At 37.1% G+C, this 27700-nt stretch overlaps 1 long non-coding RNA gene across 1 annotated transcript; it reads right to left on the bottom strand.

The window, feature by feature from the left end:
- Positions 1-4: 4 nt before the first annotated feature.
- Positions 5-19246, bottom strand: LOC137642649 (uncharacterized). Its single transcript, XR_011044832.1, has 5 exons — positions 19113-19246; positions 9401-9556; positions 7832-8008; positions 1007-1162; positions 5-238 (listed from the first exon to the last, which is right to left on the bottom strand). It is a non-coding gene; the product is annotated as an uncharacterized lncRNA (long non-coding RNA).
- Between the last annotated feature and the right edge of the window lie 8454 nt (positions 19247-27700).

The following is a 27700-nucleotide window of genomic DNA, read 5'->3' as shown; positions in this document are numbered from 1 at the left end:
TGTATGTACAGGATACTCTTCTCTTACAAACTTCATCAATTCCTCTTGCGTGTATTTTCTTGCTCGTCCTTTGTTACGAACGTATCTTGCCAGGTTCCCAACTCCGAATGCTTGAACTGCTTGCTTTCTTTGTTACAAAATGTTTATCTTTTATGTACTTGTGTGCTCATCCTCTTACAATCACGTATCTTCTTCTCAGCTTCCCAACTACCCCGTTCGTGTATTTTTACTCTCGTATCTGAAAGTAAAAAAAGGTTTGGATTACAACTTTGAAAATCTGTTTTACTTACTTTTTGGCAAATAGAGCATTATTTACTACTTTTTGGCAAATAGAGTTTTTTATTAATAACTCATTACCGAAAATTTAGTATGAAGTAGTTTTGTTAGAAGACAAGTATTTATATATCCTAGTAATTCATACATGGGATGGGATAATGCACTATTTTTTCACAAACTCATAGCAATAAATTATGAAAAGCTGACTAAACGTTGAATGTTTTAAATAGTTATGGAAAACTTTTGCCTTCCATATCCAAAACCTGACTTAGCACAGCAAAACCACAATCTGAATTTTTTGTTAAATAAAAATTAACATTTAAAGAGCACGACATAAAGAGTGGATACATCCCTACAGGTAAAAAATATTTCACCAAGAAGAAACTTCTGTATCTTCGATTCCGGTTTTATCAATTTAAGAAACTTCTGTATCTTCGATTCCGGTTTTATCAATTTAAGTAGTAAATCAAAGTAAATTTACCTTAAGAATAACTTGAAATGGTATATAGTGATGTTTCATATCAGTAACTACCTACCTCTCTTCAACGTTTGTTATTAATATTTTCTCCTATGCTGAACTTAGCAAAAACTATTTACACATCTCCCTACAGCTAGAAACATTGAATATGATTTGTTTACCTATTTATGTCCGCGTGCTACGTTTAGTATTCAGTTTTGTATAAAAAAATAAAAATGAAATTTTACAAATTCCTATTTGCTTATTACTTACAGCTAACGAAGTTCCATGGTTTTATCCCCTTACTAGTACCAATGTTACTCAATTGCACCGGTGAGAGGCAGCAAAATACTTGTAAAAGAATTTGCTGGTACGAAATTCAGCCTGTTTCCGTATAGCCTCCTCTGTCATTAAAGTCGCCATTAAAACCTGAAATAAATAGAGCTTTAGTGTGTAAATATTAAACAAAATCTTCTGTAATCTTTAAATATTAAAGTCTTTATTGGAAAGGATAAATTTGCAATGATCAATTTACAGAATTTTCGTACATGAAAAAACTATGTAATAATTAAATATCAAATTGCTTCTACAAACCTATCTAAATATCTTATATAATCTTTTATAAGTATCTTTAAATTCAACTTACTTTCACACCTGAACTCCATTACTATAAGTATCTTTAAATTCAACTTACTTTCACACCTGAACTCCATTACTAGAGTACCTAATAAACACCAACTACATTCTATATAAATTCTTAAAAAAGACTTGTGTCTTTCATTGATATAAAGGCTTCCTAATGAATAGTTTCCCAAGAGTTAAATCCTCTAAAATAAAAATGAAAAATTCCAATTAAAGTTATCATCTTCCATTTTAGAGACTACACAGCCATTATATAGAATAACATTTAACGCAATTAACAGATTTTTTTCTTTAAATAGCATCTGCATCTCAATTTAACTTAGCAAAAAAAATTCAATGTAACCAAAATTCAAAATTCACTAGTTATCTAAATATATCAGGGAAAGGTCTTGGGAAATAAAATAAGCCCACGTGTTAAGACCAAAATCAGCCTCAAAGGCATTGGATATATTTTGCCTAGAACACACTTATTGGAATGGAAAACAAATCCTTTAAACACATCAGTTCCAAAAACCAAGGTAAAGGTAAAAATAAAATCGTTGGAAATTCAAACCAATTCATGTATAAATTAAATTTAGAACAAACACGAATTTTAAAAATTACATAAACCATGTGTCATTTGTAGAAATGAGAAAATAGTTTTTTCGCCTGTTGATGTGTCAAATCACAGGAAAATTATATAAAAGTCAAAACTTCTACAAATTTAACAATTTGCTAAGATATATACCCATTATATCTAAATGTAAAATTTTTTTCCAGAGAAAATTTGATTACCAAGACTACCAGAAACAAGAAATTCTAAAAATACGTTTGTAGAATTATGAAAAATTCTGGGAATTCTAACTATACACTTGTAAAAACCATCCAAATCGACAGTACATTAAGCAGAAACCTGTCGAGAATTGTTTAGGGAAAAAGCAATACGAATCTCTGGAAACAGTGTAGTTAGGAAAACTATTATAAAGAAGTGTCTCGAAATCAACCGCGAAAGGTCAGCAAAACTGCTGGAACATTACACTGAAGAGAATTACAAATCAGTTCATTCAGGTATCTCTGCTAGCCACAACTCTCACAGTCCACAATGTCTACAAATCTCCAAACAAAAGCATCAATGCAGAGCGGCTCTTTGCAGACACCGGCAAGGACGATTCAATCATTGCAGGCGATTTCAACGCCCACCACAAGATTCTGAACTCAATATTGGCAATAAACCAGACAGGCCAACACTTGCACGCCCTACAGCAACAATATGCTGACGTGACACTGCTTAATGTGTCAGAAGCAACCCATCTAGGGGCGGTCGTTTAGACCTCACCTTCCTGCCAAGCACCATCCAAAGGGGGGCTAAATGGTGACTGCATATGTTAAAATGTTTTCACTTTGCCATAGAAATTGACCTCTAACTATAGAAGTACCCCTCTCCTCCTCCACCCCTCAAAAGGTGGAACCCAGACTTTGCAAACTGAGCAAGATTCGAGCAATATATGATAGAATGGGCTCGTGAATATATAAACAACCCTCACAATGCCATCATCTCCATCCTATCACTGGATTTTAACAACCAACTATGCTACCGCCAGTATATTTATGCCTCGGAAAAAATATTCAGGATCAAAGCATGTGGATGCCTGGTACTAAAACAGCCGAATTTAGGAAATTAATGCAAGAATCAACCGAACCAGGAAGCTCTTCAGAAGAGACAGAACCGATGAACTTCATGCTCCACTTGCTTAAATCACCAAATATTCCTTACAAGTAACACTGGAAATGGAAATAAACAAGCAGTAGTCATGGAGCCATGAAATCAACCTCTAGCAAAGATATGAAGCAGTTTGACAAGATCTCTGGGTAAAAAAAGGACACCCTGAGTCACCCATCCAGACCCATTTAGCAAATGCAAGTAGAATTGCAAATAACTGCTGACCAAGCCAAAAGCACAAATCTTCATCTGCAAACCATAAATAGACAGAACTCTGCTCCCAATCAGGAACAACATTATTGAAGCTGCCTGCAACATGACAGATGATTCCGACAACCCCTACAGGCCTACACCATGAAAGAACTTAACACTGCTCTTGCAGAAGGCAGAAAGACTGCCCCTCGTGCAGACCTTATTACATACAGTATGCTATGGAATATGTGGAATATGGGAAGCCCCGCAAAGTTGGTGTACTTGCACTTGATCAACAGAACACACACTGAAAGACTGACCAATATCACTGAATTAACAAGACACGAAACCCATCCCAAAACCCAAAGAACCAGACACCTACCGACCCAAAGCTTTAATCTGCTGCACCGAGAAAGTTGCTGAACGAATGGTACTCGGCAGACTCAAATGGAAAATAGTCCCACTCCATCCTTGCCTTTTTGTCTGTAGACAAGGCATAGGCACTCAAGAATATATAGCCGATATCCTCAACAATCGACGACAAAAAAGCCTTTGTCATCTTTCCCGACCTCGAGAAAGCTTTTGACCTAGCCAGCTACCCAGAAATCCTCTTCACTTCATGTAGGAAAACAATAAATTCACATTTGAAGGTAATAAAAAAAAAAAAAAAAAAGTGAAAAGACATCTACTGGCCTGGACTGGACTGAATTATGCACAGAACAGAGAAGCCATAGTCGAAAAACCTTCGAATTCATCCCACTAAAAAAATTGAATACCTCAGGGGGCCATAATAAGCCCATATCTTTTCAATCTACTTATGAAGAATCTAGCCCAGTGGTTCTCAAACTTTTTCATGAGCAACCCTATTTGGAACATTTCATTCCTTCCTGACCCAGAGTCAAGTAAAGAGAAACAAAATGTACAATGATATATACACTATTTTGGGAAAAAAACATGTGTACAGCTTTTCATTCACAAAACTAAACTAGTAGGATCCATGGAACTGCTTTAAATGAACAAACAAATTTAATTTGTGGTTAAAGAAGAATAATTCAATGAAGTAAATAATACACTGAAACATTGAAAGCATGATAATGTTCCTGTGTCCCTGAGATCCATCAAAATTGATCTCACAACTCAACTATGGGCCGCGACCCATTGTTTGAGAACCACTGATCTAGCCACTAGAACTCCCACGCTTAGTGGAAATCTTCATATACGCCGACGAAATATGAATTATCTGCCCCCAATAAAGCACACATGCAAAACCACCCAAAAGGCACTGGACATGATCCAGGCCAAATGCAATGACCTCGGCCTAAAAACACCAAGGCCAAGACATGGCCATCAAATGCCCAAAACACCCTCCAAATTTCACTAGTGGGCGAACCCACATCAGAGAAAACAGCCTCCTTTGACCATTTTACATTCAAGCGATTCGATCTCACAGACTATGCAGCACCTACGCTCATCTCGCTGAGTGAAACTCAAAAAGCCTCCTTAGAAGTGGTACAAAATGCCATGCGACTCATCAGCAGCTCTCCAATGTGGACCAAACAGCCTGTTAAGAGCCAAAACAAGCTTAATTTCCCTTTCAGCTAGGATCGACATCAGAAACTGCAGTATCATATACAAGTCAATCAAAGGAGACAGATTGCCTTCTGAATAAGTCTCGATTGCCCTCTGAACAACAGACTTAAGACTCCTCTCTTTGGCGGAGGAGATTGATCCGCCAAAGAGATGCAAAGAGACTGCTGGACACAAGAAAGCAAATGCAAAATGAAGCCTACAAGACAAAGGGACCACAAAAGCACGATGCCTACATCACTCCTGCCCCGTGGTCTCTGGACCCCATCCAGTACAACTTCACCATCCTCCCTGTACGCCAGAACAACTCGCAGCAGCAGCCAATAATGCAATCGGCAAACCTCAGCCTCCAAAATCTACTATACTGATGGATCACTTGATCGTGATATTCGTGCAGCAGTAGTCTTTTCTCCATCAGGCTAGAGAAAATTTGAAGCTTTCAAACCACGCCTCCACCCTTCAAACCGAGCTAGCGGCGATTGCCAAAGCCCTAGATCACACTGCCAATCTACATGGAGTAAACAACAATCAACACCGATTCAAGAGGAGCCATTCTGGCTTTACAGAAAGAACCCACTGAAAATGTCTACCTAATCACATCAATACAGTATCTAGCTTTAGCTCACCAAAGCAAAAGGCAAATAATCCTAAATTGGATCCAAAGTCACACTGGAATCACTGGCAAAGACAGGGCCAATCACCTAGCCAAATTTGCCCTCATGTGCCAGACAATCAGTATCACACTTCAACTTTCACTGAAAACCATCAAGAATCAAATGAGCCTTTTGCAGCATGCAAAAGACTTGCGAAGTAAGGCGAGCCTTCCTTGATGGATCCACATCATCCAAATGGTACATTGAAGCAGCAAACCTAATCCCTTATCCACATGCAAGAAAAATTCCCAGCAAAGTTGTAGTCATTTGCAGACTGCAACGAGGATATCTGTGCAACTGGCAAATCTTCATTGGGTAAGGCACCAGCCACCCATCAAGATACTACCGCTAAGGAGTTAGGTGGTCTTGACTGGCCAGACAGTACTACACTGTATCCTTCTCTGGTTACGTTTCACTTTACCTTTACCTACACTTGCACCGAATAATCCGGCCTATTTTTTACAGATTTTCCCGTCCTCACACCAAAGATTACCATACTAATTATTCTTCACCCAAGGGGTTTTAACTACTGCACTGTAACTGTTCAGTATATATTTTCCTTTTGGTAAGGGTAGAAAAGAGACTTTAGCTATGGTAAGCAGCTCTCCTAGGAGGACGACACACAAAAATTAAAACTGTTTTCTTAGTCTTGGGTAGGGCCATAGCCTCTGTACCATGGTCTTCCACTGTCTTGGGTTAGATTTTCTCGTGCTGGAGGGTACACTCGGGCACACTATTCTATCTAATCTCTCTTCTTTAAGTTTTTCTAATTTATATAGAACTATTTTAGTTCTTAAAATACTTTTTTTTTTCTTCACTGGGCTATTTTCCCTGTTGGAGCCCTTGGGGTTATAGCATCCTACTTTTCCAACTAGGGTTGTAGCTTAGCAATAATAATAATAATAATTATGATTAAGACCCAGCACCACAACATACCGGAAAGACCATGCAACAACTGTCAGCAACCAACTGAAGAACCTCCGCAACACTACCTATTGAATTGTCCAGAAAAAAGCCTATTAAGACAATTTCAACCCCAACATTCCTGTAACTGCGACAGCACTCTTAAAGCACATTGCCAATGCAGATACATTCTCAGCCTTACTCCGCAGCTACCCTTCCCTCAGATAACATAATACCATCACTAGTTTGAAAGCTAAGTAACCCAACTTTGAATCATGCTTGACCAATTTTTAGCCTTCCCTCAATTGCAATTTCTCTCTCTATTTTAGTTGAGGACTCTCTCCCAACTAAACATTAAATCTGAAAGCACTAGACGTCTCAACTACAAATTTAAATTTAATTTTTAATTTTATTTTTGTTCTAGTATTTTCAGGTACTGGAATGTTTATTCCAACCTTTCTCTACCACTCACATCCGCTAACCAATTTCTCCATTTCAGCGCTCTCCTACAAGCTGAAATTTTAGACTATTGCTCATCCTAAAAACTGAAGCCAAAGCTACTAATTAAGTCTTTTTACTTCTATACCAATATCTAACTAAACCATACCCAACTCCTTCCCGAGCTCTTCTATTCATCGGGACTTACTGCTGCTACTAAACCCATACGAACCAGTGGGCTCTTTTGGTGAGGATAACTCCCCCCTCCGTCACAACCTTCCTTTTCCATTGAACAAAAAGAGGCTGGGGTGCCTCTAAGAAAAGCAAAGCTGCTGATTATCCTTGACCCACAACCTATCTCTAATCACCTACAAATAAAAGATGCTTATCCTTAACCCACATCCAATCCTAAACCACCAACATAAAAGTTGCAGATCATCCCATAACCTAAATAACCAACAAACCAAAAGGACCTAAGAGCAAGAGCCCGTGTCTGGCCATAAGGGCCAGGCAATCTGTAACAACAACAACAGTTGTGTAAAATAACCAAATTCTCTCAAGCTAATCCGCAGCTGAAACCAAACAAAATCAATATTTACAGTAGGTTAACCACAGCCTCAGGAAACTAAGAATGTGCGAAGAAAGGAGAAGACCAGAAAAAAAAACTCGGAACGCAAAAGAAACTAGCGGAAAATGCAGTACGAAAAGGATAGACCAAAAGACAAAAGTACAGCAGACAAGACCCATTGCTTGACGATAACTGTACAAAAATAAAATTAGAAAACTGTGCTAAAATGACGAGATCAAAAGAGAACTAAGAAAAACAAAACATTGGAAAATAACTTTAAAAAATCGAATAGCAGGAATAATAGGATAAGGGCTATTTGATATATTTAATATTAACCACCTACATTAACTTCATGTTAACTAAAGTATTTTTGCTACAATAGAAGTTTATTAATGGAATTTACAAGTTTTTCGTACTTTTTCCATCATTTTTCCTAGTCCTTTCGTTCTTGACTTTCCTCTAAATCTCTTGCTTTACTGTTGGCGTCTTAAATTTCAGCATGTCTGTAATTTCTCTTGCTTTACTGTTGGCGTTTCAACATTCAGCCTGTCTAATTTCTTTCTTTTCCAGTTTCAGAAGAGTTTCAAATATATCTGGAAGAAAACAAAGCATATAGTTTGCATATCAAATCTTGACTAATCGTTTCTTTGCCAGGAGGCGGCCTACGCTTTACCTAGGAATATCAAGCAATATTTGTTAAAACTGTATTAAACCAAAATATCTTATCTTATCTCTTTGTATCAGACTAAAGTTTTTCATAAAAAATCATTAGGGAGTTTAAGGAAAAGTATATTAGTTAATTTTTTACCTCTCAATATAGATAAAATTATTGTATTTGTCCTACCGATTGAAAAACCGTAGTTTCAATAATACTTTTGCATGAAGCTGAACATCTGGACAATCAAAAAATAAGTTTTGTACATTCAAAATCTTACAAATTGTACACCCTTTCAATCTTGCAATTTATACACATTCACAATCTTGCAATTTATACACATTCACAATCTTGCAAATTTTGCATATTCACAATCTTGCATGTAATAAATTGAAAATCTTGCAAGTTGTACCCAATCTTGCAAGTTGTACACCATCTTGCAAGTTGTACACCATCTTGCAAGTAATAACTCCACAATCTTGCAAGAAATACATGTTCACAATCTTACGCACATGGAAGCACTTTCATAAATTTTATCTTCTGCGGGAAGGGCGTTAGTTATAAATCTTTCCTCGAGTGGCAGGCAAATCTCTTTTTAACGGCTCAAATTAAGGACTTAAACCACTAGACGTATTAAATCTATAAAATACAACAAATGCAGCCGTTTCTAGTCCACTCCAATACAAGAGCCTCAAACATGAACTTATTTATGTCTGAGGTTTTGCCAGTTTTCATCACGCTGGCCAGTACGGATTGGTAATGATAGGGACTTTAGTCTTATAATTCACATCAAACCACCCTATGGTAAATGTTTCACCAAGACGCTTGTTTTCGTTCTACAACTTGAATATTTTGTTCTCTTCTATAGTAGACAAATTTAGTTAAAGATTTCAGGTGCACTTACATTGATCACCAAAATATCTACCCATCAAAACAATTCGAGAATTACGCACTGGTAATTAACCCCAAACACTAAGGGCATTTGTTTAATAAAAAAGCTTTTACATGTGTACAAAATTTCCTTTTACTTGAACCGGGTACCTAACGAACATTCAACATTTAACTCAAGTTTGTCTCTAATGTATTAGATTTCCCTATTACTGAACCTCCTCTGATTTTTAAGTTGCAGCCAAGTAATTTAAAAAGTATATAACATAGAAAATGTTTCCACCAGGAATGCTTCAACTTTAAATCAAACCAAATTCTAATTCCCAATTTAAACAACAACTAATTCTCATGTTTTAGTGTTTTAATTCTAGTTGACATTTTTGAAAATCATTTGCATAATAGCCTTGAGGCTAAAAGGTCAAGTCAAATTTTATCCACCTACCGGTTATGAAGGTTTTGAATTTGTGGGCCATTTCCACTAAATTTTCTTTTGATCAATTTACCCCACTTCAGCTGAATGAAGTCTTCCTTTTGAATATTTCTAGTTCGCCTGTGTTCATCGTTCAAGCTTCAGCACCTCAGTATGGTCATTAAAAATCTGGAAAAATAAATACATTAATGTGTGCAAATATTTCGGCCATTCTAAAAGACTGATTTCAAGACATTCATTACCAGCGAGTATGTTAATCATTTTAATGTTTACCAAAAAATATTTATTAAAAGTAATAACATTATTATTAATATTGAATATTTTTTTAAACTTGTGCCGAATATATCCCAATAAATGTTCTTAAAGAATCTCTTAAATTGTTTACCCACAAACTGCATGACTAAAACACCTGGTAAAAACTAAACGTTTATATGAAACTGGCGAAAACTTTTGACAAAATTGAAAGCATTTAAATGACCAAGATTATATTTATCAACTTATCACTAAAGACACTGAATAAATTCCATTTCCATATCAATCACTTCTTGCATCAAATTAAAAAAAATAATAATTAACACCATCCTCACTAATTCAATGTGGAAACTTCTGTACATCTGCCAGTATAGAAAAAATAACTATTCACTTATTCCAGTAACAAGTAGTGCGTCTAAGAAGATATCAAGTAAAGCAATCAAAATCAAATGCAATAGAAATTCGACAGGAAAGCAAATTCCATGGAGAAAAGTTCGGATTGAATTATACAGTCATCTGCTAAGACCAAAATCGACCATAAAAAATTTAAAAACAAAACCATTTGAAACAGAATTTAATATATACCTAAACCACTGTGTACCCAAAGTCTCTTATCCTTTATCCTTAACCACAGTCCCTTATCCATTTCCAGCGCGTAACCAAAGTCTCCCGTCCTTCTCAAGCGTGTAACCAATGTCCATGTCCTTCCCAAATGTGTAACCAAAGTCCCCCGCCCTTCCCAAGGGTGTAACCAAAGTCCCCCGCCCTTCCCAAGGTTGTAACCAAAGTCCCCCGTCCTTCCCCAGTGTGTAACCAAAGTCCCCCGTCCTTCCCAAGCGTGTAACCGAAGTCCCCCACCCTTCCCAAGGGTATAACCAAAGTCCCCCGCCCTTCCCAAGCATGTAACCAAAGTCCCCCGCCCTTCCCAAGGGTGTAACCCAAGTCCCCCGTGCTTCTCCAGTGTGTAACCAAAGTCCCCTGTCCTTCCCAAGCGTGTAACCAAAATCTCCCGTCCTTCCCAAGCGTGTAACCAAAGTCCCCTGTCCTTCCCAAGCGTGTAACCAAAGTCCCCCGTCCTTCCCAAGCATGTAACCAAAGTCCCCCGTCCTTCACTAGCGTGTAACCAAAGTCCCCCGTCCTTCACTAGCGTGTAACCAAAGTCCCCCGTCCTTCACAAGCGTGTAACCAAAGTCCCCCACCCTTCCCAAGGGTATAACCAAAGTCCCCCGCCCTTCCCAAGCATGTAACCAAAGTCCCCCGCCCTTCCCAAGGGTGTAACCCAAGTCCCCCGTCCTTCCCAAGGGTGTAACCCAAGTCCCCCGTCCTTCTCCAGTGTGTAACCAAAGTCCCCTGTCCTTGCCAAGCGTGTAACCAAAATCTCCCGTCCTTCCCAAGCGTGTAACCAAAGTCCCCTGTCCTTCCCAAGCGTGTAACCAAAGTACCCCGTCCTTCCCAAGCGTGTAACCAAAGTCCCCCGTCCTTCACTAGCGTGTAACCAAAGTCCCCCGTCCTTCACTAGCGTGTAACCAAAGTCCCCCGTCCTTCACAAGCGTGTAACCAAAGTCCCCCGTCCTTCACAAGCGTGTAACCAAAGTCCCCTGTCCTTCACAAGCGTGTAACCAAAGTCCCCCGTCCTTCACATGCGTGTAACCAAAGTCCCCCGTCCTTCACAAGCGTGTAACCAAAGTCCGCCGTCCTTCCCAAGCGTGTAACCAAAGTTCCCCGTCCTTCCCCAGCGTGTAACCAAAGTTCCCCGTCCTTCCCCAGCGCGTAACCAAAGTCCGCCGTCCTTCCCCACCGCGTAACCAAGTCCGCCGTCCTTCCCAAGCGCGTAACCAAAGTCCCCCCCCCTTCCCAAGCGTGTAACCAAAGTCCCCCATCCTTCCCAAGTCCTTCCCAAGTGTGTAACCAAAGTTCCCCATCCTTCCCAAGTGTGTAACCAAAGTCCCCCGTCCTTCCCAAGTGTGTAACCAAAGACCCCCATCCTTCACAAGCGTATAACCAAAGTCCCCCGTCCCTAACAAGCGTGTAACCAAAGTTCCCCGTCCTTCCCCAGCGTGTAACCAAAGTACCCAGTATCCCAAGCGTGTAACCAAAGTCCCCCGTCCTTCCCCAGCGTGTAACCAAAGTCCCCCATCCTTCACAAACGTATAACCAAAGTCCCCCGTCCCTAACAAGCGTGTAACCAAAGTCCCCCGTCCTTCCCCAGCGTGTAACCAAAGTCCCCCGTCCTTCCCCAGCGTGTAACCAAAGTCCCCCGTCCTTCCCCAGCGTGTAACCAAAGTCCCCCGTCCTTCCCCAGCGTGTAACCAAAGTCCCCCGTCCTTCCCCAGCGTGTAACCAAAGTCCCCCGTCCTTCCCCAGCGTGTAACCAAAGTCCCCCGTCCTTCCCCAGCGTGTAACCAAAGTCCCCCGTCCTTCCCCAGCGTGTAACCAAAGTCCCCCGTCCTTCCCCAGCGTGTAACCAAAGTCCCCCGTCCTTCCCCAGCGTGTAACCAAAGTCCCCCGTCCTTCCCCAGCGTGTAACCAAAGTCCCCCGTCCTTCCCCAGCGTGTAACCAAAGTCCCCCGTCCTTCCCCAGCGTGTAACCAAAGTCCCCCGTCCTTCCCCAGCGTGTAACCAAAGTCCCCCGTCCTTCCCCAGCGTGTAACCAAAGTCCCCCGTCCTTCCCCAGCGTGTAACCAAAGTCCCCCGTCCTTCCCCAGCGTGTAACCAAAGTCCCCCGTCCCTAACAAGCGTGTAACCAAAGTTCCCCGTCCCTAACAAGCGTGTAACCAAAGTTCCCCGTCCTTCCCCAGCATGTAACCAAAGTACCCAGTATCCCAAGCGTGTAACCAAAGTCCCCCGTCCTTCCCCAGCGTGTAACCAAAGTCCCCCGTCCTTCCCCAGCGTGTAACCAAAGTCCCCCGTCCTTCCCCAGCGTGTAACCAAAGTCCCCCGTCCTTCCCCAGCGTGTAACCAAAGTCCCCCGTCTTTCCCAAGCGTGTTACCAAAGTTCCACGTCCTTCACAAGCGTGTAACCAAAGTACCTCGTCCTTCACAAGCGTGTAACCAAAGTACTCGTCCTTCACAAGCGTGAAACCAAAGTACCCGTCCTTCACAAGCGTGAAACCAAAGTACCCGTCCTTCACAAGCGTGTAACCAAAGTACCCGTCCTTCACAAGCGTGTAACCAAAGTCTCCCACCTTTCACAAGCGTGTAACCAAAGTCTCCCACCTTTCATAAGCGTGTAACCAAAGTCTCCCACCTTTTACAAGCGTGTAACCAAAGTCCCCCATCCTTCACAAGCGTGTAACCAAAGTCCATCACCCTTCACAAGTGTGTAACCAAAGTCACCCATACTTTACAAGTGTGTAACCAAAGTCACCCACCCTTCACAAGTGTGTAACCAAAGTCACCCACCTTTCACATGTAATGAAAATTGCCTATCCTTCACAAGTGCAACCAAAGTCACTATACCTTCACTAATGAGTAACCAAAGTCTCTAAACTTTCACTTGTGTGTAACCAAAGTCACTAAACTTTTACTAGTTCATAACCAAAGTCACTAAACTTTTACTAGTGCGTAACCAAAGTCACTAAACTTTTACTAGTGTGTAACCAAAGTCATTAAACTTTTACTAGAGCGTAACCAAAGTCACTAAACTTTTACTAGAGCGTAACCAAAGTCACTAAACTTTTACTAGAGCGTAACCAAACTCACTAAACTTTCACTAGTGCGTAACCAAAGTCTCTAAACTTTCATTAGTGCGTAACCAAAGTCTCTAAACTTTCATTAGTGCGTAACCAAAGTGTCTAAACTTTCACTAGTGGGTAATAGTTTACAACACCAGGCTCTCCTTTCACTCCAAAATAATGCAATCCTGCAGTTTTCATCTTATTGCACAATAATTAGGTGGTTATTTAAATTCTAGGAAAGCGATAATTAGCAAGATATGTTGAGGAAAGGGGTTAGAGGTTATAAAAAGAAAATAGCTCTGATTCCTCGCCAAACGACTTGGAACTGACATGTCAACAAAGTCAACGAAACAGGATTCGTGATGCCAGCGTACATAAACAGAAGTTCGTGATGCCAGCGTACATTTGATATACTATATATTCAAAATATACTTTATCAAAAATTGAGTGATTACTCAAAAGTGTCACTATTTGTAAATTGTATATTTTATGGAAACTTTTGAGTAATTCATTTTTAACTAAGCATATTTTGAATATACAGTATATCAATTGTACGATGGCATCACGACTTCTGTTTATGTACGATGGCATCACGACTTCTGTTTATGTACGATGGCATCACGACTTCTGTTTATGTACGATGGCATCACGACTTCTGTTTATGTACGATGGCATCACGACTTCTGTTTATGTACGATGGCATCACGACTTCTGTTTATGTACGATGGCATCACGACTTCTGTTTATGTACGATGGCATCACGACTTCTGTTTATGTACGATGGCATCACGACTTCTGTTTATGTACGATGGCATCACGACTTCTGTTTATGTACGATGGCATCACGACTTCTGTTTATGTACGATGGCATCACGACTTCTGTTTATGTACGATGGCATCACGACTTCTGTTTATGTACGATGGCATCACTACTTCTGTTTATGTACGTTGGCATCACGAATTCTGTTTGGTTGACTGTGTTGACATGTCAGTTCTGAGTCGTTTAGTGAGGAAACCGAGTTATTTTCTTTTTATAACCCCTTCCCCAACATATCTTGCTAATTATCGCTTTCCAAGAATTTAAATATCCACCTAATTACTGTGCAAGAAGATGAAAACTGCAGGATTGCATTATTTTGGAGTAAATGGAGAGCGTGGTGTTGTAAACTATTACCGACTAGTGTAACCAAAGTCACTAAACGTTTACTAGTCGGTAACCAAAGGCACTAAAAACTTTTATTAGCGCATAACCAAAGTCACTAAACTTTTACTAGTGCGTAACCAAAGTCACTAAACTTTTACTAGTGCGTAACCAGTCACTAAACTTTTACTAGTGCGTAACCAAGTCACTAAACTTACTTGTGCGTAACCAAAGTCACTAAACTTTTACTAGTGCGTAACCAAAGTCACTAAACTTTTACTAGTGCGTAACCAAAGTCACTAAACCTTCACTAGTGCGTAACCAGTCACTAAACCTTCACTAGTGCGTAACCGAACTCACTAAACCTTCACTAGTGCGTAACCGAACTCACTAAACCTTCACTAGTGCGTAACCGAACTCACTAAACCTTCACTAGTGCGTAACCGAACTCGCTAAACCTTCACTAGTGCGTAACCGAACTCACTAAACCTTCACTAGTGCGTAACCGAACTCACTAAACCTTCACTAGTGCGTAACCAAACTCACTAAACCTTCACTAGTGCGTAACCAAACTCACTAAACCTTCACTAGTGCGTAACCAAACTCACTAAACTTTTACTAGTGCGTAACCAAACTCACTAAACTTTTATTAGTGCATAACCAAACTCACTAAACCTTCACTAGTGCGTAACCAGTCACTAAACTTTCACTAGTGTAACCAAAGTCACTAAACGTTTACTAGTCGGTAACCAAAGGCACTAAAAACTTTTATTAGCGCATAACAAAGGGTCACTAAACTTTTACTAGTGCGTAACCAAAGTCACTAAACTTTTACTAGTGCGTAACCAAAGTCACTAAACTTTTACTAGTGCGTAACCACTCGCTAAACATTCACTAGTGCGTAACCACTCGCTAAACATTCACTAGTGCGTAACCACTCGCTAAACATTCACTAGTGCGTAACCACTCGCTAAACATTCACTAGTGCGTAACCACTCGCTAAACTTTAACTAGGGTAACCAAAGTCACTAAACGTTTATTAGTCGGTAACCAAAGGCACTAAACTACTTAGTGCATAACCAAAGTCACTAAACTTTTACTAGTGCGTAACCAAAGTCACTAAACTTTTACTAGTGCGTAACCAAAGTCACTAAACTTTTACTAGTGCGTAACCAAAGTCACTAAACTTTTACTAGTGCTTAACCAAAGTCACTAAACATTTACTAGTGCGTAACCAAAGTCACTAAACCTTCACTAGTGCGTAACCACTCGCTAAACATTCACTAGTGCGTAACCACTCACTAAACTTTAACTAGTGTAACCAAAGTCACTAAACTTTTATTAGTCGGTAACCAAAGGCACTAAACTACTTAGTGCATAACCAAAGTCACTAAACTTTTACTAGTGCGTAACCAAAGTCACTAAATTTTTACTAGTGCGTAACCAAAGTCACTAAACCTTCACTAGTGCATAACCAAAGTCACTAAACTTTTACTAGTGCATAACCAAACTCACTAAACCTTCACAAGTGCGTAACCAAAGTCACTTAACTTTCACTGGTGTAACCAAAGTCACTACACGTTTACTAGTCAGTAACAAAAGGTACTAAAAACTTTTATTAGCATATAACCAAAGTCACTAAACTTTTACTAGTGCGTAACCAAAGTCACTAAACCTTCACTAGTGCATAACCAAACTCTCTAAACTTTTACTAGTGCGTAACCAAACTCACTAAACTTTTACTAGTGTGTAACCAAACTCACTAAACCTTCACTAGTGCGTAACCAAAGCCACTAAACTTTTACTAGTGCGTAACCAAACTCACTAAACCTTCACTAGTGCGTAACCAAAGCCACTAAACTTTTACTAGTGCGTAACCAAACTCACTAAACCTTCACTAGTGCGTAACCAAAGCCACTAAACTTTTACTAGTGCGTAACCAAACTCACTAAACCTTCACTAGTGCGTAACCAAAGTCACTAAACTTTTACTAGTGCGTAACCAAAGTCACTAAACTTTTACTAGTGTGTAACCAAACTCACTAAACCTTCACTAGTGCATAACCAAATTCACTAAACTTTTACTAGTGCGTAACCAAAGTCACTAAACTTTTACTAGTGCGTAACCAAACTCACTAAACCTTCACTAGTGCGTAACCAAAGCCACTAAACTTTTACTAGCGCGTAACCAAAGTCACTAAGTTTTTACTAGTGCGTAACCAAACTCACTAAACCTTCACTAGTGCGTAACCAAAGTCACTAAACTTTTAATATTACGTAACCAAACTCACTAAACTTTTACTAGTGCGTAACCAAACTCACTAAACTTTTACTAGTGCGTAACCAAACTCACTAAACTTTTACTAGTGCGTAACCAAACTCACTAAACCCTCACTAGTGCGTAACCAGTCACTAAACTTTTACTTGTGCGTAACCGAACTCGCTAAACTTTTACTAGCGCGTAACCAAACTCACTAAACCTTCACTAGTGCGTAACCAAAGGCACTAAACTTTTATTAGTGCATAACCAAAGTCACTAAACTTTTACTGGTGCGTAACCAGTCACTAAACTTTTACTAGTGCGTAACCAAAGTCACTAAACTTTTACTAGTGCGTAACCAAAGTCACTAAACTTTTACTAGTGCGTAACCAGTCACTAAACTTTTACTAGTGCGTAACCAGTCACTAAACTTTTACTAGTGCGTAACCAGTCACCAAACTTTTACTAGAGCGTAACAAAAGTCACTAAACTTTTACTAGAGCGTAACAAAAGTCACTAAACTTTTACTAGAGCGTAACCACAGTCACTAAATCAAATTCACTAAACAATCACAAGTGTAACCAAATTCACTAAATCCTCAGTAATGTAACCCGAGTTGCTAAACCTATGTAAGTTCGACAATTGTGTAATTAAAGTTACTAAACCTTCAAAAGTGAGTAACCAACTTCGGTGAACCTTTACCAATCTAACCAACTTCACTAAACCTTTAACCAATCCAACCATATTTAATAAAACTTTACCAATCTGTCCCCAAATTCATTAAACCTTTACCAATATGTCACCAAATTCACTAAACTTTCACAAGTGTGTAACCAAATTCACTAAACCTTCACAAGTGTGTAACCAAATTCACTAAACCTTCACAAGTTTAGAATTCATTAAACCTTCACAAGTTTAAAATTCATTAAACCTTCACAAGTTTAAAATTCATTAAACCTTCACAAGTTTAAAATTCATTAAACCTTCACAAGTTTAAAATTCATTAAACCTTCACAAGTTTAAAATTCATTAAACCTTCACAAGTTTAAAATTCATTAAACCTATACAAGTTTTAAATTTATTAAACCTTCACTAGTTTGCAACCAAATTCACTAAACCTTCACAAGTGTAAATTCAAATCACTAAACATTCACATGCATAACCAAAGTAGCTATACATTAACATTTGTGAACCCGAGTTACTAAACATTCACATTTGTGTAACCAAAGTCACCATACATCCTCACTGATGTAACGACACTAAACTCACATTTGCCTAACTAAAGTCACTAAACATTCCAATTTTTCTAACCAGTCACTCAACATTCATATTAGTGTAACCAGTCGCTAAACATTCATATTTGTATAACCAAAGTCACTAAACATTCACATTTGTGTGACCAAAGTCACTAAACATTCACATTTGTGTGACCAAAGTCACTAAACATTTGTGTGACCATAGTCACTAAACATTCACATTTGTGTGACCAAGTCACTAAACATCACATTTGTGTAACTAAAGTCACTAAACATTCACATTTGTGTAACTTAAAGTCACTGAACATTCACATTTGTGTAACTAAAGTTACTAAACATTCACACTTTTATGTGAAAGTCACTAAACATTGACATCTGTGTGAAAGTCATTAACCTTTCACATTTGTGTAAAAGTCACTAACCCTTCCCATTTGTGTAAAAGTTACTAACCCTTCACATTCGTGTAAAAGTCACTAACCCTTCACATTTGTGTAAAGGTCACCAACCCTTCACACAACTTTTCCAAACCTTTAACCAATCTATCCAAATTTACTGAAACTTTACCAATCTGTCACCAAATACACCAAACCTTTACCAATATCTCTTATTAAAAATTGCACAAATTTGAAAGTATGCCAAGTGCTCTAGGTTAGATTACGGAAGTATAAATCTCAGAGCGTGTAACGAGACGAAAGTTTGATCTACATCACTATTCACTTTTAACCACAACTCATCAGCTGCGATAAAACCACCCAAAATTAAGATAAGAAATCACTTGAAAAAAAAGTAGCATAAATCAGACATCGATCCTTACTTGATTTTTTTTTCTAATAGAAATATGCTGTAAACTCAATACCCCAATATAACCACCGATACATCGAAAAACATTCACGCATATATTTAACACTAAATAACTGCAAAAGAAAACTCAGATTTTCAAGCATGGATGACTCGCAAACGAAAGTTTGAGGAACTGTGTGAAAAGTGTGGAATTTGGATTGTTTGACACCAATTTTAGCATAGAGATTAAATTCTCAACGCCAGTACTTTAATTTCAAAGAGTGTAATACTTGGAATATGGTAACGAAACACCGTGAAATTGAAATCCGTAACAATAAATCTTTAAATAGAATACTTACATATAATATCCACGATTGACGTATACATCCTCAGGCCCTTGACACAAATGGCTCAGAACACTCTGAAGGTTCATAATGTAGAACTTTAGAAATCAAGGAAGCAGAAATCCTTGTTCTGTCGTCCTTGGGAGACATGTGGCTCCATCTGTATTTGGACTTCATAACCATTATTGCTTATGCAAATCCTAACATTTTTATAGAATTTTCTATAGAACAGTTTTATTAAAATTATAGCAAAATTTCAACTCCAATTGAATTATTAGAAAAGTTTCTGCCCCTTACCTAGGACAAAAGATGTTCAAATAAAAAAAAAAATCAATATTTTTTTGTGAAAAGTAGGATAACACTAATTGCATAGGTGAAAAAGAGAGGAAGGAAATTAAAAACAGGGCACGACTGAAGAGAATCACTGGGCAAGACCTACTCTCTTATCTGGTACATACCGTAATTTTGCTTCGAAATATATGAGATACAAGTTTCATCTCAATAACTTCATTACTCGTATGGAACGTTCAAGAAAAGTGTTTTGCAATCAATTTGGTAGCATTTTTTAGAGTATTTTAGGAATCAATGTGTGGTAGAACGCTTGAAATTAACTGAGTGTGGAAATGTGTTTAAATTTTTCAATTATCTTACATGGATAGTGCTGCGTTTACCTAACACTCGCCTTTTTGAAGAAAAAAAAAATTCTACGCATCGTTATTGCATAGTGTTTATAATCTAACATTGACGTATTCTGATAAGAAGTGACTAACTACATGTTACACTTTTAAGAATATTATGTACATCAGATAATACTCATGTCTAGTTATAAAGGCAGTTGTTACTGGACAGGAGTCTTTACTTACTTTCTCAATGTCCTATTTTGTTATGTTACCAGCTCAAAGCCTCTACTTCACTCACGAAATAATCAGCAAACGTGTTTCTGATGCCATCTGCTGCCGGTCCAGCTCGTACATTCATGAAAGGTTCAATCTCTTTTAATCCATTTATTGTTAAAGTATTTAAAAATGAAAGCCATTGCGTTCTCTTATAGTTTTGAAGAACATAGCTCTCTTTGACAATATTCACAAGATGGAGAGATATGTTAAGGGGACGATGGAATATCCTCCATTCGTTGTTTAACCCCTTCTGTACGAGTGTTTATATAAGTGTAGGAACAAATGGTTTTTCAGACATATTTTCTTGTGTTTCAGGAGTCTTTACAACTTGAATAATGCACGATTCCAACAAACATCATATAAATAGTTCAAATTTCTAAAAGTACACTAGAAACATCTCTTAATTTCTCCAAAAGGACAATGGTTACTTAAGACAATTTACCCAACGTTATATCAGAGTATATCCTAAATAGAATTTAATTTAAGTTAATATATAATACATAAGATACATCAATTTCTAGCAAAACTGGAATTTGCTATGAAAATTGGACAAATTGGTTTTTGCTCCTTTGTGACTCTCCTTGCCAGTTTGCACGCAAATAAACTATGTTATTGCTCCTCAGTTCTGGCAAGTGACACATGGATGTCCTCCGAATGCCATACCGTGGGTGACTATCAAATTATCATAATTACCTCTAAATTATATTACGTTCCTCAAATTGTTTTGTTCTGCCGTGACTCGCTTAACTTACAAATGAACGTGATCTCACTGCTCCTCTGTTCTGGCAAGAGTTACATGGATGAGCTGTGTACGCCAATCATGTGGGTCATTATTATGGGGGTATTGTTTACTTTCAGATAAGCAACAATGGCCATATAATGAACGGGCAGTGTTTCCAACATAATCAACTACCATAATGAATAAATTTACACTAAATTTCGAAAAAGTAGATCAACTTACAAACACTTGGAGATGCAAACACAAATCCAAATGAAATCATAAATCTCAGATATTGTATCAGAAGTTCATATACTGTGATAAGATAAAGAAACATTGTAATATAACAATATTATATAAGTTTATACAGTAAGCCAAATGACATTTGCAGTAACCTTATATTCATTTCATATGAAACAGGACTATTCATTTACTTATGTAGCTCGAAATTTTAAGCATGGGAGTCAGATTGGGCCTACCTTAGATCAAAATTTAACAAATTTTGATTTACAAATAATTCGACTTACCAACAGCTTCTTGGAACCTATCAAGTTCGTAAGTTAAGGATCTCCTGTAGATTGAACTCTTCTCTGGAAGATGTCTTCTCCTGACTGTAGTTATGCTGGAACTGAAGCGGAGGTGAAGAACAATGGGTCTTGTAAAACAACATCAGGGAACTTATGCAGAAATACTTTAAAGCTCTTAATTAGTTAAAAGAGCAAGCTGATGATTACTTCATACAAAAGATAAAACAGCTGGCAAAAACTAATGCAAATACCACATGCGCAATAACCCAACATCAGTCTCCCAGAAGTAAACAATGAACTTAAACAATGAAATGGCGTTCACATTTTAATCAGTCAATACGTAAGTTATGTCCCATCCCCCATTGTTCATACAGAAAAAGGGCAAAACTAGCCAGCACTCATCCATTTCTAATAGCGAATTCCAGTTTTGCTAGAAATGAATGTATCATGTATTAATCTAGTTCGGTAATTGTAACTCAAGTGGTTGGCGTGCGCAGCCCATCCATTACCACTTGCAAGAACAAATATTATGTTATTTGCAAGTGAAGCGAGACCCAGCTGAGCAAAACCCATCTGAGGGACTTGATATCAAATATAGGTAATGATACTTTAAATTCACGCCGCATACATAAACCATATATTTTTCCAACTTATTATCTTGTGTCTATTATGAACTTTTAACCATTAATATTGCTGGTATTCCCCATAATTATTTTCATATGGGGAGGGGGTAGGAAAACTCACGAAAAGGTGTTTTGCCCCAATATTCAATGTCAGACATGGATAAAACACAAAATAGCAAGTAGGAAAATATAAGGTTCATTTATTTGGCTGGAAATCAAAGTATCATATATTTACCAAGAATATGTGATGAACAGTCTTGAATATGCCAACATTTACCAATATATTTTTCTCCTAAAAAACTAATTATATACATGACAGCAAGTAATTGAAAAGAATCGAATAATTCATAAAATCAGCCTTAACAGAATGAATTCCCCGAACACTATATCTACTGTACACACAGCAGCCATCCAAGAACTGTTAAGGAAGATAAGAAAAATGGCTAAAGTATGAAGTTAGCTGTGAATTTTAGCATAAGAATTTTAGAAATTTTAATTGGCTTTAAAAATTTGGGTATTAAAGATTATGTTTATTGAAAAAACTGTAAAGGTCCCTAAGAGGATGTAAGAAAATTCTAGCTTGAAACACTGAATAAAGTACAGTTCACATTATTGTTGCTCTATATGTAATTTATTGATTGTCTATACTTTCAATTCTAAAAGACATGCTATAGCGGATAGGAATCTAGACTTTTTATAATGAATGCCACGTTGGCAAGGAATTAAACTATCATACTACTACCCTATATTTACAAATTTTCATAAATTGGTCAAAATAGATTAAATATGCCTGAAAAATAGTTATGAAGTTTAAAGGATTATATGGCAGGTAATTGGGAAAATATTTTTTTTTCTTGCAAAATCGTTGTATTGCAAGCAAATTGCGATAAATGGCAAGTTTGTATGTTGTTTGGTATTTAGCAATACTTTACGCGCAATTTTACAGAGTTTTAAGCGAATATAGTTCTTCCGAAAAAAAACGGTAATGTGTTTATTTATTATTTTTTCTTTTTGGTGATTTTTTGAACGCTCGCAATGATGCTAAATTGCAGTAAAATCTCGATTTATTGCAATTCCACTCGTAAATTGGGGATTACATCCTCAAAATAATGTAGTTTCCAATTTAAGAAAAAAAAACGACTTTAAAAAATACATATTTGGTTGCAAAATCGCTGTTTAATAAATTGTCCTTGAATCATGGTCAATCATCCCACCAAACCTACTTCCGAGAAATGCGCGTTGCGCATCTTCTAAAAGGCAAATGACATAATAGGCAAAGGAAGATGTAAGAAAATTCTACATATCAATTACTATAGAAGCTTCCACCATTATGAAAGTTAAAGCAATTTTTTCTTCTAACCTTTTCCGATGATTTAAACGTTTTATAATTGGTTCTTATTGGCTAAGTCAGAAGAAAGACTGGATAGTCTTCAAAAATAAATTTTCATTATAATTCTTCGTGGCAGCATTCGCGTTCAGCTAAAGAGATAAAGGGAAGAATTATTAAATGAATTAAAAAAGGATAAACTCGAATATTAAAGGCTAAAATTGGCCAGTCCATACGAGTAATTTAGAGAAGAAAAAACACCTGAGTAATTACCATTATGTCTTTTTCTATTTCAGGAACTAAACTTTTTCGGAAATCCATTTTCTTGATATCACAGGTATACGAAGTTTGAAATGCGAAAATCATGCATAAATAAGAAGGAAAAATTGCGTTCAACTAAATTATGTGTTAATTAGCTCCCAATGAGGAAATGGGATAACCATTAATAGGCTACACAAATGTCATTTCAACAAACACTGCACGAGAAAACCATTGAGCATTACTAGGGAATCAAATATGGTTTGATTATGACATGTAATGAGACATATATATATATATATATATATATATATATATATATATATATATATATATACTGTACAGTATATATATATATATATATATATATATATATATATATATATACATATTTATATATATGTATATATATAGTTTGTATATACATACACACACACACACACACATATATATATATATATATATATATATATATATATATATATACATATATATATATATGCATATATATATATATATATATATATATATATATATATATATATATATATATATATACACACACATGTGTGTCCTCAGATCTTTCATCGCTTGATATTTGATCCTGGATGCTATGTTTGTTGAAAGGTGCATTCCAACGAATGACTCGGCAAAAATATATTGTAATCCTTTCTTCGAAAGAAACTCAAGACTTGTGCGAAAATGAAAACTTTTAACCTCAGTATAAAGTTTTGAATAAGGTTGTTTAGGTGACCATTGTACGATGGAATGCGCATGAATTTTTAAGAGTTTCGTTTTATCTATTAATCGTATTCAACACTACATGGAAAAAGCGAGGAATGAAGTATTAAGAAAACATAAGTTGAAGTGCTTTATTAGGTAAGAAAAACTATCCAATGTTTATCTTTGAAAAGTTAAAACTTTTTGCTCCCGTACCATGATTATTGAAATCCTAAGGACTATTATTTCATTAGCTTTACACTTTACTATTCTTTCTCAATTTTTTTTTAACATGCTATGAAACCATACTTGTGGTGCAACGAACTTTTGTTTGTTGCATAAACAAATTTGCATATCATCAATATCAATAAACGGTTTTGTATAAGGACATCGTATATCTTTCAATGCCAAATACTTTTTTATCATCATAAAGCTTCACTTTAGTTTCACATTTTTCTGCTAGGTGTTTATATACTAACAATATTAACATTATTCAATAAATTCACCTTCACGTAATAAATGTATTTTTCCTCACATAACACGGAAGAAAACTTTTTGTGATTATATGGCAGCGAAAAACCATGACTAGATTGCAGGTAAATAAAAGATTCTCTGAAAAAACAATGTTTATTATTTCAATTGACTGTTACAAAATCTCGTACTCAACACAGTGAAACAGAAACAACGTGATGCTTGCGAAAAACTACCTTTGGTTCTCAAACTACAGTCAAGTTGTTTTCCGTTGTCTTCATTAACACTTTATTGGTAATAAGGTAGGATATCCCTTGACAAATCGGCTTACGTATTTTAAATACTACCTGCACAATAAATCTTGTTACAATTATTCCTAGAATGATAAGGAACAAAACATGCATACCCTTTATAAATGAACAAGGTATATATTTTTTCAGGTATAAAATCCCAGGCCAAATTTCTATCAATAATTCATCTCTATATTTCTCCATTATATATTAATGTAGATGTAAAGTACCATGCCTAAAATGTGTATTTAGATATGGCAAGGCATGTAACCTACCTGGATGGAAGTGCAGAAGATACTTCCTTGCAGAGAGACTGCCGGAGTCACGAGACTAACAAGCTGTTGTGAGGTGTTTATGCCGCTACCAGGGAACTGGAATCAGCGGTCAACGTAATTTGCAAGTTTATTCTGTCGGGGGAGCGGGGGTAAGTATGCCTTATGTTTCAGATTGCGTTGCACAAGCGAGACCAGCTTTGAAAACGCCACATCAATTCCTTTGCAACACTGGAATCGTGAATTTCTGATGGGAAAGAAGCGATACGGTTTGGATGGGAGTACAAAAACTGCTTCATTGCAGAGAAAATAACGGATCAGCAATACCACAGCTTTTCATGTGGATCAACGCCGCTCTGAAGGAATTCGAATCCGAAATCAACGCAGTTTAAGAATATAGATATTCTGAGGGGGGGGGGGGGGGGGGAGTAAAGGACCATTTACACGGTGCATGAAGTTATGCTTGACTGTGTGAACAAGGTATGACGTTGTCAAACAATTTTGTTAAATGGTTTGAAGGAAGACAGTATATAAAACTTAAAACTCAAAATATATCAGGCAGTTTGGCTGATGACATCTTTACTCCTTCATAGTATGTTGATGAGATGAAGTTTGTTGCTAAAGAACGCAAAGTGGCTCTCACCGTTCATGAGGAATAGTGGCTTCTCTCGTGTACTTTTAATAATAATAAAAAAATGTCACAAGCCTTAACAGATTTAAATATGCGGCCTCACCCATTCTTATATAATTACAAGTCTTTTGATTCTTACCTTAAAATTGAATTCGCATGACAACCCATCTTTTGTCCACTTGATTTATTTCTTGGTGCTGTTACTGTTCTTAAAACTGTTTACTCCATTTGTAGTTTATTCATTTCCTTTCCTCACTGGGCTATTTTTTCCTGTAAGAGCCCTTAGGCTATAGAATCCTACTTTTCCAATTAGGATGATTAGTAATAATAACAATAATATACCAATAACGATTAAATTGTTTTCACCCAGTGGCAACTTTATTTACTCCTCTGTACAACTTGCACTGGTGTTAGATGTAAATTGGGTTAGATCGCCTGACAACTCTTCAAATCTGTTGACAAACATATTGGATAACTTGGTTGGATAAACCGTTTGACCGTGTAAACATGGCTTAGCCTGACACTTAAGCCTGCACCGAACAAGGGATAACGAGCTATTCTGAATAACCGACGAGAGTCCCGTACTAATAGTAAGCTTTTCCATGAGTGAGGAAACTTGTGAGATCGGTCATGAAATTCTGTGAAGTTTTGGTAAAATCATTAACGAATTTAAAATTAATCTTGAAATCTTCCATTTCAAAGAATCTTAAATTTTCATTTACCGATGCTTGTCAACTAATTTAGGAGTTTCCGAATGTTTTTTTTTTTTCTTTTTAAATTCTCTTCGCCATAGCCTTAATATCGAAGTGCAATTCCATAGATCAATTAATGCAGTCATGACGAAGAAGTAAGTAAAAAGGGTTGGTTTGAAATACGTGCCGGCACCAAATATCAAATGAAAAGAATGTAAATGCATTTTTCGGCTTATCCTGAAACCTAATTGGCAATCAGTTTATCAGGGGAGATGCTGTTTTTTTATCTTCAGACATCAAATAGACATTATGTATTAATTGTAAATTTAAAGAAATATCTCTGAAATGCACACAAACACACACACACACACACACATATATATATATATATATATATATATATATATATATATATATATATATATATATACATCAGTTTCTCTATTCCTGGAAAATAGATGAAATCAGAAGCTCCAAATAAAATAAATAAAAAGATTTATGAGCAGGCAAATAGTATAGCTATTTGCAGGTTTCAAAATGCAGTTTGTATTCACATATGATAGAATTACGACTTACATTCGACTTCAGACTTGAAATGTGGTTTGAGATTCGACATATATTATTTAGTTTCGGCAAATACTGATGCATCTTCTTTTAAATTCGTGTGTAATAACCTCACACAAATAATATAATTATCATTCGCACTGATTTAGGTTTTATATATATAAGGACTAGTTAAGGAGATTTCTTTTAGTTTGTAAATGATTTTCGATGATCTATGATCTGCTGATATATCTAAATCATGAATCCTTACGCTATCACGGGTTAAAACTTCACCTTTGTTCTTTGGCGAGAAGCCAAGGTTTACATCAAGTCTCCAAAGCTTTCTCGTAATTACAGACCACCTTTGAACAAGGATTCGTTCTAGTTTAGGACAGACTTGATTTAAATTACCCTTTGCTTGTGCGTGTAACCCAAAAGGAGGATGATGTTCAGAAGTAACAGCCACTCTCAAGAATGTCCATCGTGACCAGTGACCAGACCAAACGTTGCTAATCGGAAGAAAATTTGTGCTTCCGACTTCCGGCGTGAGGTACATTTTAACGATATCGTCACGTTAGTTCGTTAACTTTAGTCCGCTGTCCTTATCTTTCTTGTAATCAGGGATGTCAGGTCAT

Source organism: Palaemon carinicauda, chromosome 6 (genome assembly GCF_036898095.1).
Source record: "Palaemon carinicauda isolate YSFRI2023 chromosome 6, ASM3689809v2, whole genome shotgun sequence".
Classification (NCBI taxonomy): domain Eukaryota; kingdom Metazoa; phylum Arthropoda; class Malacostraca; order Decapoda; family Palaemonidae; genus Palaemon; species Palaemon carinicauda.
Note: the sequence above shows the minus strand (reverse complement) of the source record. Positions and strands in the feature narration are given on the sequence as shown.